We start from the raw sequence: 18,515 nt of genomic DNA, 5'->3' as shown, positions 1-18,515 counted from the left end.
AAAATCTAGATATCGGTTCGGTTGAAGTGAACTCTGGTCCACCTAAAAACCTAGATATCGGTTCGGTTGAAGTGGACTCTGGTGCGGTTTGGATGTGAACGCCAAGCGGGCCGGAGACCGCTTCAAAAGGAAGAACTTGTTCTTCATGCCAGTCAAGTTGTGATTGAAAAAAGCCCAACAAATCTCATGCCGTTGCTTGTTTGGGTCGCTAACATAAGACTCTGCATTAGCAACAAGTAGATACGGCAAGCTGATTGTAATTTAATCAAAAACAAACTGATCGCTAATTCCAATTTAAATCCAAACTGAGTGAAAGTTTCTTGTTGCAAAGATTCAGTTTCTACTTTAATATGTATGATGATGTTCATTCTAAGCAGGTGGAATGTATTTGTGGATAGTTGTAGCGAAATAATGACAAATAATGTTGGTGAAAACTGAAATATTCACTGCGGAGATGATTGATGTCCATTTGGATATTTGTTAATCCTAACTAGAAATAATTGATTATTAACTTTTTGATTTAAAGACCACCCGCATGGCTATTAAATGTTAAAACGTCTTGCCATAGAGGAGGCGGTGAGTTGAGTTTTGCTCCTTGTGGCCATTTGAAGAACTGCAGTTTTTTTTCTAAAAATCATTTTAGAAAGAAAATTTCCCCCTGAAGTGACACAAATGTAGAAATTATGGACTAAATTAAACTTTTCTGCTTTAAACTAATGTTCATCCATCAATAAAACTTCAATACATGAGTTTTAATGATTTTTACCTTCTGCATCTTGTCTGTTTTTAATCAATGTCACCGAGTATAAATGCAGTGCTGTGTGCTTGTTTGCAGAGGTTATTATGCAAACCATTAGCTGGATGAATACAGTGCTTTCCCAGTGATATTCCAATAACAGTCTGTTTTTTTCAGGGTTGTTATGGTGGTAAAAGTTCACTGGTTTGCATATCAGATCTACATTTTCTGCCTCTTCCATTCATCCAACTTTGGGATAGTTGGCAATAATTTACAGACTTTAAGTGATAAGAATGTTTTGGGCTTGATAATGGTTATATTTTTAGTTTTAGAGCTTTATCATTTGCGACATGGGTTTTCTGTGGAAACGTGAAGAAAGTTTAATTTCTGCTTTAAATGTTGGCTTTTAGTGGGAAAAAATAAGTTTATTACCTACATCCGTGGTGTGCAGTGGAATCCAAAGCTAATTCTCTTAATGAGGGTAGAAATGAAAGACTTCCTCTTGTTGTGTAAGGTTCACCGCCGTGCCAGTGGGCAAGGCAGCGACCTCCCAGCCCAGCCGGGCCTGAGTGGGAGTGTGAGAACGTGCAACAGGAAGTCATTAAAAAAAACAGTTGTAAACATGTTCGTGAAACATTTTGCTGGATATATATACAGCGCCATTCTTAAAGAGTCAGTGCACTTGGAGCAGAAATAAAGGCGGTGTGTGTTTATGCAGACTATGTCAGGGGCTTTTAGCCTTTTTTCCCCCTGACTGTGGATAAATTTAGCCTCTGCCTGGGACATTTAGACGGGGGGCGCGCTGTGGTCATCAGGAAGCAAAGTTAAACTCCGTTTAGCAATAAAATCCAACGAAACTAACTAAAACTCTTCTCACCGTTTTCAGGTTGCTTCACCAGTCTGAAAAGTTTATGTAACATTGCAGGAGAAAAGCGGAAACACACAGAAAATGAACATTTTATGACATACTGTAGCTTGCTTCATTCACGACGCGACCAGAAGAGACGCGTTTTAGCTCTTCTGCAACAAGTTACTGCTGCAACATCCTGTCTGTACGGGTCTGACTCCCATGAACGCCGCTCATTCAGGCAGAAAAGACTGTTCCATTAAATCTAACATGATTCATGATGGATCACAATAACACTGAATTATCATATCCCGTCTTTCTCATGTCTCAGTCTAAGTCAAAATCCCGGCGACTTGCAGAGGATTTTTGCAAAAGTTGGACCTCAATTTTCTGGACCATAAAAAAACTAATTTGACAGTACAAATTAGTTTTATTCTGAATATCAACTGGATATTAATAAATCAAGATACTTAATCATCAGATGTTCTGTTCATTTAGAATAATCCAGAGAATTGCTGAAGTTGTTTTCACACTGGCAGACCCGGTTTGATGTGGGACCAAAATTGCAACATTTGTTACATTTTTCAACTGCTCCGTGTCAAACAAACCAAACTAATTGAGAAACCTGTTCCCCTCCTCGCCTGTGGGGGCGCTGCTCCTTTGTTTGAAGGAAACGACACAAAACCCTCTGAAGAAGACACTTGAGCGCAACTTCCTTCTTCACAAAATGTAAACAAAAATGGTGTAGCGTCAGATTTTAATGGTTGTAGGATTTCTCTTTTGTTAAATGTTCTGCCGCTAACACTAAACTAGCGTGTTTGTTTTGGTTGAATTTACCCAGAATTCCCTTCAGTCCTTTAGTGTAAGTTTGATCATTTGTAGTAAATTTGTAGCAACAAAAATATTTCTAAGAGTTCAGCAATGTCCGCTTGACTTACTGTCAGTTCAGTAGATTATTCTACGGATTAATCTTTGGATTAACAGATTAACAATTGAATAGCAAAAGGTGCTTTTTCTTTTCTTTTTTTAATTTATTTTTTACAAAATTTGAACCAGGTGAAGATCAAACTGCTACTTGAGGAGTTTTTGTAGAACATACTTACTATGTTTTTATTTTAAGTGAAAAATTTATGTACTTTTTGTACAATTTTAGTTTAATAACGACTAAATGTGTTGTTGTTGAGTCTGTATACTCCAGCAAACGATTGATTATTTGATTAGTTGACTGTTATTTAAAAAATCATGATTAATTGTTCAGGCTTTGGAAGCACCAAAAAAATTTAAAAATTGCACTAAAAGTATGAATTTTGTCCATATATTGGCATTAAGTTTGAGCTGTTTTATGTTTATGGAGCAAATATTTTAGAGGATTGGCTCTTAATTTTATGCTAAAAACTAGAATYTGTTGCCTTTGAGTTGGAAGGTCTAATAGTGAGCTGTAATCTTAAAAACATTGTATATTTCTTTTTTTTTTTTATTTAATAAAAGCTGTGATGGAAAATGTCAGGCTAATTGTTGAGGCAAAAGGTTTCTGGCAGAGAGGAGGGCTTTCTGCGGAAATAAAAAATCTCCCATAGCAACTAAAAACAATCGCCTCCTTAAATAAAGTAAACTAAGTCCCAGTAGGATCTTCTCTAAAAAGTCACGTAAGCAAAGTCGGGTTAAAAGTTGAGTTTTCGTCACCAGATGTTGGTCTCATCCTTCTTCTTATCACTTTATTGTAACGTCTAAATGCTTCTGACCCTCGGAGGTCATCAGATGATTCGTGGACAGTTTCAGTAAAAAGAGAAAACCCAGCAGCTGAATTATAGGAATGTAAATAAAGAGCATTTGGAGCTGTGGGAATCCAGCTGCTCTGAAGACGAACCAGTCTCACGTTTTAAAACCACAACTCCGAAGTGGGAACATGCGRATGGCTTTTACTCCTCTTCCTCCCCCGTCCGTCCAGAACCGTCTCCCTCTTCGAATTAGACAATGAAAACAATGAATTTGGTGTCTGTTTCTTTCTCGCCGCCCGCCCCCATCCTGCTTGCCCTCTCGCTCTGACCCCGAGTCGCACTCTTTGGGCCCAAACGGCGACCCCCCGCTCCTCTGTTCTTGTGCGTTTTGGTTTCTCTCTCTGTACTCAGATGTTGGTTTCATCCTCCTGTTTCTTATCTGCGTCTCTGCCTGGCCTGGCTCGTCTTTTTCTCTTTCTCTCTCATCCTCCTTTCTCAGAGATTTCATGCTCCAGCTGCTCTATTATCAGCCTGTCTGAGGTTGTGTTAACTACAACAATGCTGCTACACATACGCTGATGGACAGACAGGCAGGAAGATAGATACTCAATTAGGTGAAACTCCGCTTTTAGTTGAGCTTTTTCTTTCTTTTGGTTGCGTATTTGGTGCCAAACTTGATCAAATTTAGTTTCAGTTTCATCTAACTGCCTGTTTTTGACCAGAAATAACAAAAGCAACGCTAACCAGGAAGTTTTACATCACCAGCATACATATTCAGTTAAATTAACAATTTAACCTAGATCTGTCACAGTGATCAATAACTTAATTCATCGCATGATAAATTAAAACAAACGATTTAAGATTTCTACCAAAAACCTGGATGATAAAAGTGTTTCGGTCTCAACTAAACCGGTTTTTGACGGAGAGTTTTGTTTACAGAGGCTTCATACTTCGTTTTATTGGTTGTTTTGTATATTTAAAATTTATTCCAGTTTCAGTTTTAAATTTTCATTAGAAATTCAAGTTTATTGATCTGTGAGAAAATGTTCTTGCATTATTACCATTATTTTACATGAAAATGGTCTCAAAGCAACTATATTATCGTTTATCGCAATAACTTCTGGGACAATTTATCATCCAGTAACATCTGTTATCGTGACAGGCTGAAAATAAAAACAACTCCAGGTAAATTAGAAGATTAAAAGCAGTCTGAATGCGTCATTTTTATCTTTTAAAACCAAAATGTTCGTTTGGTAGTTTCTGTTTTTCTCTTAGCACAAACGTACAGCAGAGTGTTTTCATCTACCTGCAAAAAACCAAGCGACCTCCGAAGAATTAGGTGGTTTATTATAGATAATCAGTTGTTTTGCTTTAGCCTGAAGTAGCTTGTTGTGGTTCTCAGCGTGTGGCTCACGAGCCTAAAATGAATCTATCCATCTTCTGGGACTGTTTTCTTTAGCTGGAGCCTGAAACTGTTCAGCGAGTCCAGATAAAGTCCGCCGCTTTTATTTAAACCCAGATATGTTCACTTACTTTGGATTTTACTTCTTTATTTTCTTTTTGTACCTAAATACCGTCCAGCAAAAACACGGCCGACATTATCTGGCTCACCAGAGGAAAATTAATCCAATATATAGATATTTTATATATAGATGTGAGTGAGAGCGCTTCATAAAGTCAACAGGGTGGGGCGGCTTCCTCGTTGAGATGACAGAGTCTGAGTGTTATATTGAACACAGATGAGTTTGCGTTTGATGTTTCCACGAGACGGGATTTTTTTTACCTCAACACTGGTGACCTTTGGCCTTAGAGAAAGAAAGCAGGAGAACCTGGAGACAGATTTATGATAAAATCTTGTCGTCTTCTTTTAAAGACAGGGCAGTTCCTGCTGTAGTGAATCTTCTTCTGATGTCTTCTTTCATTTTTCTGCTTTCTTCATTTTATTTATTCTGTTTATTCTGTTTCTTTTTCATCCAATCTTTTTAACTAATTTCTTCTTTCTAGCTGTTTTTCCACAATTTAAACCTTTCCCGGTGTTTCTTTTACTCTAATATACGCAAAATGGCCAAATTAGGAAAGCAGTAACATTGATATTTACTTTAAATGACATTATTGGAGTGTGTTTTTTTGTTGTTGCTTGCAGACAGAATATTAAAATAGAAATTTTAAATGTTTTATAGTAATAAAATCAGCTAATCTGACTGGAGATGTGGAATAAATGAAGCATAGATTTTTGCTTTCAGCGTTTGTCAGTCCCTCCAGTTTTTCTCGATTCTGCAATTGCAGAAATGTACGTGAAACCAACAAGTTTCTACTTTTTTTTTTTTTTGCGAGTTTATTGGAAATTTTGTGGAAAATTGTTCAAAAATCCTGGGATCATGTGATTCTAACTTCCACCTGCAGGTGGCAGTGTTTCTAACTGCTGCCTCAGCCTTTCTTGATGTCAAGTTATAGTTTGTGATYGACATGACGATCACTATAAAGATTCGTTTGCTTGTTGTTTTTGTCCTCATAGCTTTTCTGCTACTTGCAGACTTTTGAAGTGAGGAACATCAGCAAATTTGTGTGGAAAAAAATCACAAAAACAATCATAAAATCCTGGAGTGTCCGAACTATGAAAGGTTGCTGCTGCTGCATGTGTGTCCAGTAGAGTTGGTTCGATTGGGGACCAAAGTTAAAACATTTGTTACATTTTTATCTGCTATGGTTCACACTGTGTCAATCGAACCAAACTCTTTGGTAACCCTGTTACCCTCCTCGCCTGTGGGGGCGCTGCAACAAGAGCTACTGTAGGAAACAACCTAAAAACCTCTGGAGAAGACACTGAACCTTCGTCACAAAATCTAAACAAACATCAGATTTCAGCAGTTGTAGGATTTCTCTTTCGTCTTTGGCTACAGACCAGGAGACGTTTCTCCTGCTAGCGCTACACTCTTTGTTTTGGTTGAATTTACCCAGGATTCCTTGCGCTGTAGTCCACTTCCTGCTTTTGGAGCAGTCTCTGGTCCACTTGGCGTTCACATATGCATTGAAACTGCACCAGAATTCTCTTCAACCCAATAGAAACCTTGATTTTTAGGCCGATCAGAGTCGCTTCTTGGAGTTTGGTTGAATATTTGAACCTCCATAAACGAATCAAACTTTCTATGCAATAAAAATGTATTTCCATTAAAGCGTTTTAAACATGACTGGTGTGAATTTACCCTAAAATTTTCAGCTTTTTCTTTTCAAAATTGGAAATCTGTTGCTTTCTCTCCTGTTAACACTTTKTTCTGGTTACACATTTCTTCACAGTCGTTTTTAAGCCATAAACGATGTGAATAAACTCTAAAGCTAATTCTGTGTTGGTTTTATTTGACTGTTTCTGGTTGCATTCTGGACTGGTTGAGGATAATGGACACAATTTATCAAACGGTCCAGTTTTGTTCCCCACAGTGGAGTTGTATGAAAAAAACGGACCAGATAGTTTAAGTTCTGTTGAAAACACAAAATAAATTCCCAACTTTTTTCCCCTTTTTGTTATGTTTTAAAACTTTTATCCATTTCTCCTGTGTTTGGATTATCAAATCTTTGCTCTGTTGTTGTTTGGATTCCTTCAGGATTTCGTCCAAATCCCAGCCATGTTTGTAGTTTTTAGAGCCTTCTGTTCACATATTGGAGCGTAAAGAGAGAATAAACGTGTTTTAAAATAAATCAACATCCTGAACGCAGCTTTACGAGTTTGTGAGACGACTTTTCATTATGAGTTTCAGCTGTGTGTGTGTGTGTGTGTATGTGTGTGTGTGTGTGTGCGTGTGTGTGTGTCTGAGGGTCTTTTTAACTCAAACACACAGAGCTTAAAAGCAGCATTTCCTGCCTCTGAGGATGAAAGCTGCATGATTATTTGTCCTGTGTGTGTGTGTGTGTGTGTGTGTGTGTGTGTGTGTGTGTGTGTGTGTGTGACTGACCCACTTGAGGCCAACAAATACCACAGGCTCCAGCGTTTGTGTGAATGCTTTCTTCATGGTGTGTGTCAGCGGCAACATGGGCACCTGTGTGTGTTTTCCTAATGCAGTGCTTGTAGATTAGTTGCCAGCCTCCTGTGTGTAAGAGTTTGGCGGTTTGTTCTCGTGCGCTTTGTTTAGAATGACCTAAAAAAAAAAGACCCGACATTCCTCTGCTTCATGACACCAGCGACATTTTTAACCAGGCTAGCTCACCGTCAACCCCAAACAAATCGTTTAAAAAAAAAAGTTTTTCTTTTTTAATGGAAAGTCCTGATCCGCACAGCAGCAAATGAGGCAAAACCAAAATGTTTGAAGGTAAATGTCGCTGCGTCGAACATCACGCTCACATTTACTCCTCCAAACTCTCTGAAAAGATCAAATAATCTTCATTTAATGAGCTTGTTGAGTTTGTGGTTTCTCTTGCTGTAAATAAGGTTTACTGAGCAATATTAGGTTGCTTTGGTTCAACTCAGCAACTTTTTTGCCCGCTACACCTGCGTCAACTTCATTAGATTTGTTTTGGGAATTCCCTTTCAAAGTGAGCCAAAGCTTTAGCTGTAAAAAGGCTAAATCATCCAGGAGGGTCGGGATTTAAACGATGCAGCTTGTGTTTTATCATAAAAATGTCATATTTAGTGAAATAAGAGCTAAAGTTAAAGCTTGAAATCAATTATACTGAGACAAAAGGCAAAGTCTTTCATGTGTGTTTTGTTTTCTTCTTGATCTGAACAGATGAGCTCTGGACAGTTTTTGTGTCGCGTCCTAAATCAGCTCTGCTCAATAAACCAAGTTTAACGTGTTTTAGGCCTCATACAGACATCTGGTGAAAAGTAGAAAACAACAGATCAAATTGTTTTCTCAGCTTTACTGAACTTTACACTAAAGGCAACAAACAAACATTTATGAGGAAATGGATCATGTTACACAACAATATGTTAAAATTAACCCCAGTTCATATTTGTAATTCTCTTAACATATCAAGTTTAACAGAAAGTTCAAATCATCCGGGTTGCGTTCACACCAGCAATGTTTAGTTCGCTTTAATCCAAATCTAGTTTTGTCTAGAAAATCTGTTTCATTTATGATGATGTGAACATGCTAAAAAAAAMCAAAAGAGTGAACTCTGGTCCGCCTACAAACCTCTGTTTCTATTAGGTTGAAGTGGCACAGTTTGAATGCACATGTGAATCCAAGTGGACCAGCGACTGCTCCAAAAGCAGGAAGTGGATTGGAGCACACGGCATTCTGGGTAAATCGCAAAAATTTGCTGGTACTCCATTCTTGTTTACATTTTGTGAAGAAGGAAGTTGCGCTCAGTGTCGTCTTCTGAATTTTTTATGTCGTTTCCTCCTTTTATTCTTGGTGCAGCGCCCCCGCAGGCGAGGAGGRGAAAGGGAATTTCAGTTAGCTTGAATCGATGCAGAGTGAAAGTGAACCACAGCAGCTGAAAACTTTACTGATGTTGCAATTTTTGTTCCCAATTGAACTGAATCTACTGGACTATCGTGTGAAAACACCGTTAAAGTAGATAAAGATACTTTTTGTTTTTTTTACCTTTCTACTTCCTTTAGACGACAAACTAAACATCAAATTATCTTTCTCTGATTCCACTGGCATCAGAGCTGGAGATGGGATTCATTTACACACCAGTTCTTGACGCCTGATTCCCATTTGCTGCTGATATTTTCTTATTTATTTTAGCGGCTTCGTCCTGCTAATTAAATGTGATTGCAGTCAGGCTTCTGTGTGAACGTTTTACGACCCCAAAGCGACTCACATGAAAAAGAACGTTGACGTCACACAGCTGCACGTTGTTTACAGAAGTAATGATGGGCTGAGATGTTTACAGATCGATTTCAAACTTGTGAATCAGACAGTATTGTCACAGAATCATAACAAGACGAAGGAAGCTAAGAAAAAATAAAGTTATGTGTCATCAGCGGTTGCTGAGTCATTGTTTACGTCTTTATCAGGTTTGGCTTCTTCTGGTATAGATTTATGTTGCATGTCTCACATTAATTACGTAAAGTCGAATAAAATGCGACATAATTGCTTTTGTAATGTTTTTGACTTGGTGGAAGCGGCATAAATTGGATTTTTTTTGTTGGGGGGTTAAAAAGATTGGAATCGGATCGGATCGCTGCTCAGACTGTCATGAAAAAAATCGGATTTGGAAATGTCTGAGGTTGAAAAGTTGAACATTTGCTCGGAAAATAGTCTGGAAATATGAAATTAATCTCAGAAATGTTCTAGAAAAACCCTGGAAATTTCAAAAATCGAACATTTTCAACTGTTTAGACTTAAAAAATTAAAGGTTTTTGACTTTTTAAAGTCAAAACATTTTCATATTTTTGTAGAAAATGTTTTAGATTAATGTCATAATTTTCTTGTATTTTTTTCTAGAAAGTTTTCTGGCAGAAACTTGCTTCTTCTTTTTTTTATCTACAATGGTCCTAATAAAATATTAGTAATCAATTAAACTCTTTTGAGCAGGAAGCTGCAGCTCATTATTGTCTGAAATGCTTCTAGTTTAATTACCACCTCATTACAGCAATAGTAACAGCAATTCCTCATAAATTATTAAGCATTTAATCTTATTTTTAAGGTTTCTGTTTAAAAAGAAACTGGTACAATAATCATAAAAATGTTTTGCTCTACCTTGAGTCTATTGTTTATGTTCATTTTGTTTCATAATTACGTTTTTGACGGTTAAAACTCGGTCCAGTCGTCCCGGTATCAGTTTCAGTCAAGTTTTATTTCCTGGAAATCTGACTCACGCAGTTCAGGGGCTTTTAAATAATTTGCAGAAAACCTTTTGTAACGCTGGGATTAAGTCATAACCGTGATCTCACTCTTACCACGTGAACGCATCGGCCACGACTGTTTCATTATCATTTCAAGTGATTTCATTTTGTTCCTCTGAGCTTTTACTGCGATGAGACGCTTTAAAGCTTCAAGTGTCAAACATGGGACAATATTTACAGGACAAACACTGCTTAATGTTTAATTTGCTCAGCCGTTTACTCGGTGTCGCAACACAAAAAGAAAAAGAACGGGAAAATCATCAGTCAGCTGTAATTAATAGACAACTAATGCTGACTCCATTAAAGTGGCGGTTAGGGCTGAGTCAGCGTTGTTCAGCGAGCGCACTGGACTCCCGGAAAACAGATTAACTAGACCAGGACAGCGTAATGAGGGCAATAACAACCCAGTTTATTTTAAAAAAAAAAAGAAGAAGAAGAAAAGCAGTTAAAAAAAAAAAAAAAAGCAAAGTTGTGTGCTGTCTGTGAAATCCAAGCAGACAGAGAGAGTCACGCTCTTTTACAGGAAAAGGAATCAGAGAGCCGGTGTGTCACAGCAGGTCTGGGTTTTACTCCGAGGTTTGTCCTGCTGACTCACTGAGGCAGGAGGAGGATTTATTCATCTGGAGATACAATTACAGACTCAATCAGACGCGAGGACCGACGGAAATATCCGCCTGTATCAGGATCACCTTTCTGCAGTTAGCTACAACTAACAGAAACTGAGAAGAAAACTGTTTTGTTGATAAATGGGGAAGAACTTTAACCGACTGGAACTATGTCATGCATTTATAAAACTAACTAAAGCATACTGAAATTATAGATATAATATTAGCCTTTTGAACTGATGTCGCCAAATTGCGTCGCTCCATGTCTGTTGGTTGTTCCAATACGAATTGAACACAATTTTTAAAAACTTTTATTATCTGTTGAGTCTTAATTACCCCATCGATGTAAACGTAATCACAGTACTTTAGCCTTTTTGAATTCCGCACATAAAAATATGAAAAAACTAAAACTACTATAACTTAAAAGAGCTAGCAAACGCACTCATTAGTTTAAAGCTAACTGATTTAGATAACCAAAATAAAAGTAAACTTTAATAAATAAATAAAAAAAATCCAAAACTGTTATAAATGGGGTTAGGACGAGGTTTTGGTTTGTACTTTCAGATCTGATACAAAGTAAATCTGTTAAAAGTCTCTATGTATTTATCACTGACTGAAAAATGATTATTAGTTAATAATTATTACGTTTTCTGGGGTTATTTTTTGTTTTAAATATTTTAAATCCTGCCACACTAGTGACATGACCTTACCTGTTTTATCCAGTTTTCGCTCCACGTCGTTACTTTTACTTTTAAGTAGTTATGAGGCTCAGTGGCGGAACCTTAAACCGCAGCAGTTACTAAGCAGGTTGTTGCTAGGTAACCACAGAATAAGTGAGTTGCTAGGTAACCAAAGAGCGAGTGGATTCCACCAAACTAGCTTATGTAGCTGTGAGAGGTTGAGCGGCTAAAGCCTAATTCCCCCAGAATGCCGTGCGGTTCTGGATCGGAGTTCAGTGAAATTATTGAAAATATGACTAAGAGGTTAAAGTTGGCTGAGTCAAAGAACGATGTTTTTGCCAACAGGAGTAATTTGGTGCTGGACAGGATGAGAGTGTTGTAACCAACAGGAGAATATAACTGCAGTAGCCACCTTTCAACCCAAAGAGGGCAGCACTGAGACGGTTTCAAGATAAATAATGCAGAATTGATCATATTTTGGCCTGTTATGATAAATTTCACTGGATGATAAATATTCCCAGAAGTTATTGTGATAAATGTTAACATTGATTATTTGAAACCACTATCAATAATAATAATAATAATAATAATGCAAGAATGTATTCTCAAAGATGAAGAAAATTTTAATTCTAATGAATATTTAACACTTGACCTGAAAGATATCTTAAATATTAAAAATAAAGAAAACAACAGATAAAATAGATACTTAAGTCTCTGTAAACAAAATTGTCCTTCAATTAAAGAGTAGAGATCAGACTGAGGAGTTTTATCATCCGGTGTTTGGTAGTAAGACGGAGAAGAGAGAAAAGTGATAAACACATGGAAATTGAGTTTGTTTTAATTTATAATGCTATTCATTTATTTATTGCTTATTGTGACAAAAATATCATAATCATAGTAACCATTAAGAAGCAATGTGGACAGTTTTTCTGGAAAAATAGCTGATTTTGGGTTTAGTTGCTCATTTTAAACACCAGATATACTTTAACACATGCTGTTTAACTGATTTCTCTTAAGCTCTGTGATTTTCTCCTAAATTTCAAAGCTTTTATAAAAACTGCCAGATATCTCCACAGACTCCACCAAAGCTTTGATTTGTTGTTAAAATCCAGCAGCATCCGGGTTGGTACTCGACTCCAGCTCTGTTAAATACCCGTTTCTGTCTCGGATATAATTACGCTGTCTGATAAAATGATTATGCTGGGATATTTCCAACTGTGGCCGGCTCGCTATTGGAGCATGTTCATTTCCTCTCGCCAAAGTGCTCCGGCTCACCTTCAGCCCTTTAATGCAGAATGACACGTCTGCTGGTTGGGAGACCTGCTTGCATCCCCTGACGGCTCAAACGGTGTCATTTTGCATTAAATAGATTGTGTTTTGGAGCATAATGTTCCTGGGTGGCTGCAAAAAAAACCAAGCGTTGCATTACTGAGCTGATGCACCCGCTGCAACGAGAGCCTGCAGAGGACTCTGATATTTACTGATTCCTTCTCTGATTAGCTCAGAAACACCAGGCATTTCAGAATCCAGATTGGTAATAAATAAAAGATAAACACGTCTTTATTGGATATTTATGTGTTTATTCATTTGATGAAGGTTTCTTGCACATATTTTTATGCATCTTGTTCTCGTAGTAGTAGAAAAACATCACAAAACAACAAAAAATCCCACAAAATCATGGATTTTTCTCGGTTTTTGCTTGTGATTTAATCATAGATCTGCATTGTAGCAAATAATAGATAATAAGAACAGGATGCTTTTTCTATTTGAGCTTAATTTTATTTTTCGTATCGTTAAACTGCGCAAAAAATATTACGAATATTACAATTTTATTCAACTTTATTTTCATACAACTTAAGTCTCAAAATGTTACGACATTATTTTCGTATTATTTAGAATTTTTCTTGTACAACTTTTATTCTCAAAATATTATGACTTTGTTCTTGTATTACTGCAGCTTTTTTCACATGTTATTACGACCATATTCTGGTATTATTATGACTTTATTCTTGTGTTATTACAACAATTTTTATATTTACATTTTGTTTGTTCTACAACTTTTATTCTCAAAATATTATGACTTTATTTTTGTATTATTTTAACTTTATCCAGGTAATATTATGACTTAGTGATACTATTTCAACTTCATAATTGCACAACTTTATTGTTGTAATTAAAAAGCCTTGGCCCAATACTGTGTTTTAAATATACAAATAACACTTTGAAAATTTCTCTGACTATTTTATGAACATTCCTCTTTACATTTTAGGACTAACAGCATTCCACTTTAAATGCTGATTAGAGAAAAATCTGTTTCTTTTAAGCAAAGCTACCAAATAAATGACGTTTTATTGGTTTATGTTTAATTTGTGGCTACAGCTGGCCGTAATGTTTCGCTCTGAAACATTAGCCTGACTCCAGCGTAACTGTAATAATGAAGCAGCGCTCTCTGGTTTCCATTGACGGACTGATAACAGAGTTAACTGCCTTATAAAGTGCTGCAGTTTGTGTGTAATCAGATGCTATTGACAGCCCCGTAAATTAGGACACAGCTACAGCTGCAGACTTCCTCYGACGGAGTCCCACAGTCTGATCGGATCTGGGGAAAATCACGCCGCAGAACGCCGTAGTATTTCTCCGCTCAACGTTGAGCGTCCAGGTTTCTGTCTCTGGAGAAAGCTGATCAATGTGAGCAGGTTGGTAATTGCTTCACCAGCTGCTGCTTTCGAGGCGTTTCTTTCCGTTTTTAAAAGCTGGATTCGCCCTCCAGCTGCACATAACCAGCAACAAAACAAAGCTGAATATTTAACCTAGGAGGGATGGAGGAAGGCCAAAAAAAGCAAATGATAAAGCAGTTTTATTGTTCCGGTAGTTAGCAGGGTGATATATTGCCTCCTCACTGGACGTTTCTCCTCAAACCTTGCTCTAATTAACCAGATTACTCTTCTCTGCTGGGAAAGTGTTATTGTTTGTGTCATCTCTGGGCCACCGTAGCTGGAGGAAATATTGCGGTGCTTGTTACTGTCAGGAACAGTCGGCTCATTTGGAAAACACACAGAGCTACCAGTGACACTTGATAACCTTTTAATAAAGAGCTTCATGTCAGATTATATTTATACAGATGAACTCTGGTGGTGGTGTTGGAGACGCGCTGGTTTGTATTGGGAAAGACAAAAAAAGCAAACAATATAATAAAAAAAGCAACGTAGCACCAATAAGCAACAATAAATTGTCCCAGAAGTTATTGCGATTAATGATAATATTGATGTTTTGAGACCATTTTCAAGTAATATAATAGTAAAGGAATAAATGACACGAGAATGGAGCTGCTGCAATAAGCAATAAATAAATTAATCGTATAATAAATTTAAATTAGCTCAACAATTTCCATTTGCTCTCTTTCTACAAAAAACTGGATGGTAAAGGTCTGCAGTCTGGTTTTTTTGTCTCAACTAAACCTTTTTCTGAAGGATAATTTTGTTTATAAAGACTTTATAACTATAATAATAATTCAAGAATGTGTTCTTTCATTAATATGGCATTATATTACTTGACAATGGTCTCATAACAGCAATATTATCGTTTATTGCGATAATTTCTGAGACAATTCATCATCCTGCAAAATTTATCATAACATATTCTCAAAGATTAATAAACTTTAACTTATAATAAACATTTAACACTGAAACTGGAAGGTGTTTAAAATATGAAAAATAAATAAAACAACAGAAACAACAAATAAGATTAATCGTGAAGCTTTTGAAAACAAAACTGTCCTTCAAAGAAAAGAGACGGTTGAGACCAAAACACCAAACTGAAAACTTTGGTCGTCCAGATTTTAGTAGAAATACAGAGAAAAAGAAAAACAATAAATAATGTAAATGGTAATTACTGAGATTGATAAATCTATTATGAGACTAATTGATTCATTGATAATGGCGACAGGTTTACCTGTCCATCTCAAAATGCTTCAAATTGCTGCTCATTTATCCAATTATATTACAATATTTCAATTCTGTGTTTTTTGTGTGAATTATTTGTATTTCTTTTTAAAAATGTCACTTCAAAACCTATTTAGTCAAAAACATCTATTTCTAAAAATGACAACCGACGATGCGTGCAGCAGACGATAAATTGTCCCAGAAATGATTGCGATAAACGATAATATCGTTTGTTTTGATAGTATCACACGTTATAATGATATTGCAACAGGCTTACCTGTATGCTGTGTTTTAAGGAATCTAAACATTCAAACCCTTACGATTATAGTACAATATTTAAATTTTCAGTTGTTTTTTTGTGTGAATAATTTGTGTTTTATTTAAAAAAATGCCACTTCATGACCAATTTAGTTGCCTTAGTATGGCTTTAAAAATCCCCTTGCGTGTCTGAAAAGTGTTTATTGGTCTAAGTGTTTGCTACATTGGATTTTTATTCATCACAATTACAAATTTTGTTGGGTAATAAACTAATAAAGTGTCCCAGAAGTTTTGGGGATCAACGATAACATTGTTTCGACAACATTTTCACATAAATTATTCTGTGAGACCAATAAACTTTAATTTTTACTGGAATTGGAAGACATTTTAAACATCCCAAATGAAACAATAGAAACCATGAATAAGTGGATTACCACATTTCTCTAAACAAAGTCAGAATGGAAATGATGGCACTTTCTTGATAATTAAAAGCATAAAGGATCCAGGTTGCGTTAATGAACTCTGAATTTGTTTGGTGACCTTTAACCTCCCCGTTTCCTGTTTGATTACGGCGAATAAAGGCCACCAGAGCCAGAAAACAAATGAAAAACGTCAAGTTGTTGCATCTTTGTGAAGACAGATGCTTCTAAAATCTGATCTATTTGAGGTAAGTATGGAAAAAACACAGAATAATTGTTCTTGGCATGACTTTCAGCTGACAGGATAAGGGAAAGATTTCCCTCATATGTTCCTGATGGTTGATTTTCTGTAAATGATGCCAAATGTTTCAGTTTGTCACAGATAAACCATCTGTTTCGTGTGATTATCAGCGGAAAATACGACTTCTCTTTTTTTTTTAAATCTGGTCAGAGTTGCTGTGAAAGTCCTGCAGCTAAAGTCACTTTGTCGCCATGAAGCAGTTTAATGTTTCCGACTCCAGATTAGTTGTYATAAGGTGTAAAAAAGGGGAATTAAAACGGTTTAACTGGGTGTGCTAAAGCGAAGCTGCAGCCTGAGAACGACGACAGTCAGTTGTTAATAAAGTTGATGTGTTAGTTCATCATTGTAAAAACTTTACAACTCTTTCAGTGCTTATCATTTTTATAATAACCAGCTCCATGTGTGTTATTTATTACAGTGCTGTTATCAGCTCTGTAATGGCTCTCTGTTTTTCTCCGTGTGTGTGACCGCGCCGACCCACCGCGAGGGCGTAATAGAATAAGCACTAATCTGTGTGTGTGTGTCTGCAATAATACTATATTCTGGAAGATTCACTGTGTGTGTTTATAGAAGAACTGAGCTCTATGTGTGTGTGTGTGTGTGTGTCCACCCTGACCAGTGTAAACTAATATTGATTCAGCTGTTGGTGTTATGTACTAGTCATAAAACTGGACTTATTGTAGGATCTAGGCTTACCTTCTGACTCTGCGACTGTTTTCTCATGTGTTTGTAGTTGGAGTGTGTCTGCGTGTGAGCGTGGGYGGATTTTAAAACCCGCTTTACGCGTCACACCGGGGCTTTTCTCCTTCATTTTAAACGTTTCATGCTTGAAAATCAAGAGGAAAGATGGTTGATTTTTCTTGTTCTGCTGCCAAACGACCAACTGGGCTCACTRCTGCCCCCGTGTGGTCACGTTTTTCTGAAGAAACGCATGTAGATTTCTTTGTCAATGCTTATTGTATCTTATAAGCTAATCTTAAAAGCTAACTTTTAGAGAGCTAAAGACAGCAAAACCTCTATCATTACAAGCAAAAGCGCATTTTAAATTCTTTTAAAAGTTTTCATGTTTACATAGATCCACGTTTTTGTTCATTAATTTCAASAGCAAGAAACTATGACGCCGTATTTTGGTCAGTGTAGGTAAAGGTAAAGAAGCAAAGAGGTGTAAATTTCTGCCAAAAAACTAGAAAAAAGCAAAACATTTGCTCGAAAAAACTCAAAGATWTTTAGGTTGATTTCAGAAGTTTTGAAAGAAAAAGTCCAAATAAAAAATAAAAAAAAACTTGACATTTTGAGATAAATTTCAGAAATTTTCTATAAAAAAAACAACATTCTGAGTTTGAAAAATGTAAAATTTTCTAGAAAAAAAACGGAAATTTCTGAGTTTGAAAATTTGCTGGAAGTTTCAAACTTCTTCCCCCCCATTCGCCCATGAAATTTTGAGATTGATCTCAGAAATGTAAAATTTTTTTTTTTGAAATTTCTGAGTTTGAAAAGCCAAAAAATTACTAGAAAAAACAAACGTAAATTTTGAGCTTAATCTCAGAGATCCTTTAGAACAAAAACCTGTAAATGTCTGAGTTTGAGTTTAAAGAGTCAAACATTTTCGACTTTTGAAACTCCAAGGTATCCGTGTTTTTTCAAGAAAATTTTACTGTGAATGTACACAATTTCCAGGCAGATTCAAGAGCTGAGTGATGATAACGATTGAATTAAACTCAATATTTTAAATGAATTCCTCAATAAATCCAAACTGAATGAAGGTTMTTCAGAGACCAGCATGTGAAACTTTAGCTTGTGTCGCAGATGAGATGATTAAAAGCAGAAATTGGGTAGAAAATGAGTAAAAACGGCGTCTGAGATGGAAACGTTGCGTCCGAAATCAGAAACCGCGACCAGGAGCCACGACACCACGCTGCATCACCTTCTCATCCGACCRGGACGGGAGGTCCAACTGTGAGCAATCGGGCTCCAGCTGGGCCGGACCTCCATTTTCGCCTGGCGTGACGCAGAAGCAGGACAAACGTTTTTTATCTCTGGACTCGGAAACGTCTCTGAAGCTGTTAAACGCTGCTGCTGTTGGAGGGACGGAGAGAGAAATTGAGACTGTTTGTCTTTTGGTGTCCTTGTGTTGCTGTTGCGTGTGTGTGTGTGCGTGTGTGTGTGTGTGTGTGTTGTGTGTGTGTGTGATGTATGGGGACGGTGAGTAATACTGCATGT

The 18,515-nt window shown here is 36.7% G+C and overlaps 1 protein-coding gene and 1 long non-coding RNA gene across 3 annotated transcripts in view; one reads left to right on the top strand and one right to left on the bottom strand.

Moving 5' to 3' along the window:
- The window catches only part of dachb (dachshund b), a 107,239-nt gene that overhangs the window by 24,911 nt on the left and 63,813 nt on the right, over window positions 1-18,515 (top strand). The gene's annotated exons all lie outside the window — the stretch shown is intronic.
- The window catches only part of LOC108166091 (uncharacterized), a 48,600-nt gene that overhangs the window by 20,478 nt on the left and 9,607 nt on the right, over window positions 1-18,515 (bottom strand). The window contains exon 1 of one of the 2 annotated variants that reach the window (XR_001776373.1): window positions 11,407-11,482. The exons of the other annotated variant lie outside the window; for it this stretch is intronic. This is a non-coding gene — a long non-coding RNA (uncharacterized LOC108166091). Of the gene's footprint in view, window positions 1-11,406; window positions 11,483-18,515 lie in introns of those variants that run through there. 2 annotated transcript variants of the gene reach the window in all.

The sequence above is a fragment of the Poecilia reticulata genome, linkage group LG2, assembly GCF_000633615.1.
Source record: "Poecilia reticulata strain Guanapo linkage group LG2, Guppy_female_1.0+MT, whole genome shotgun sequence".
Lineage (NCBI taxonomy): Eukaryota > Metazoa > Chordata > Actinopteri > Cyprinodontiformes > Poeciliidae > Poecilia > Poecilia reticulata.
Note: the sequence above shows the minus strand (reverse complement) of the source record. Positions and strands in the feature narration are given on the sequence as shown.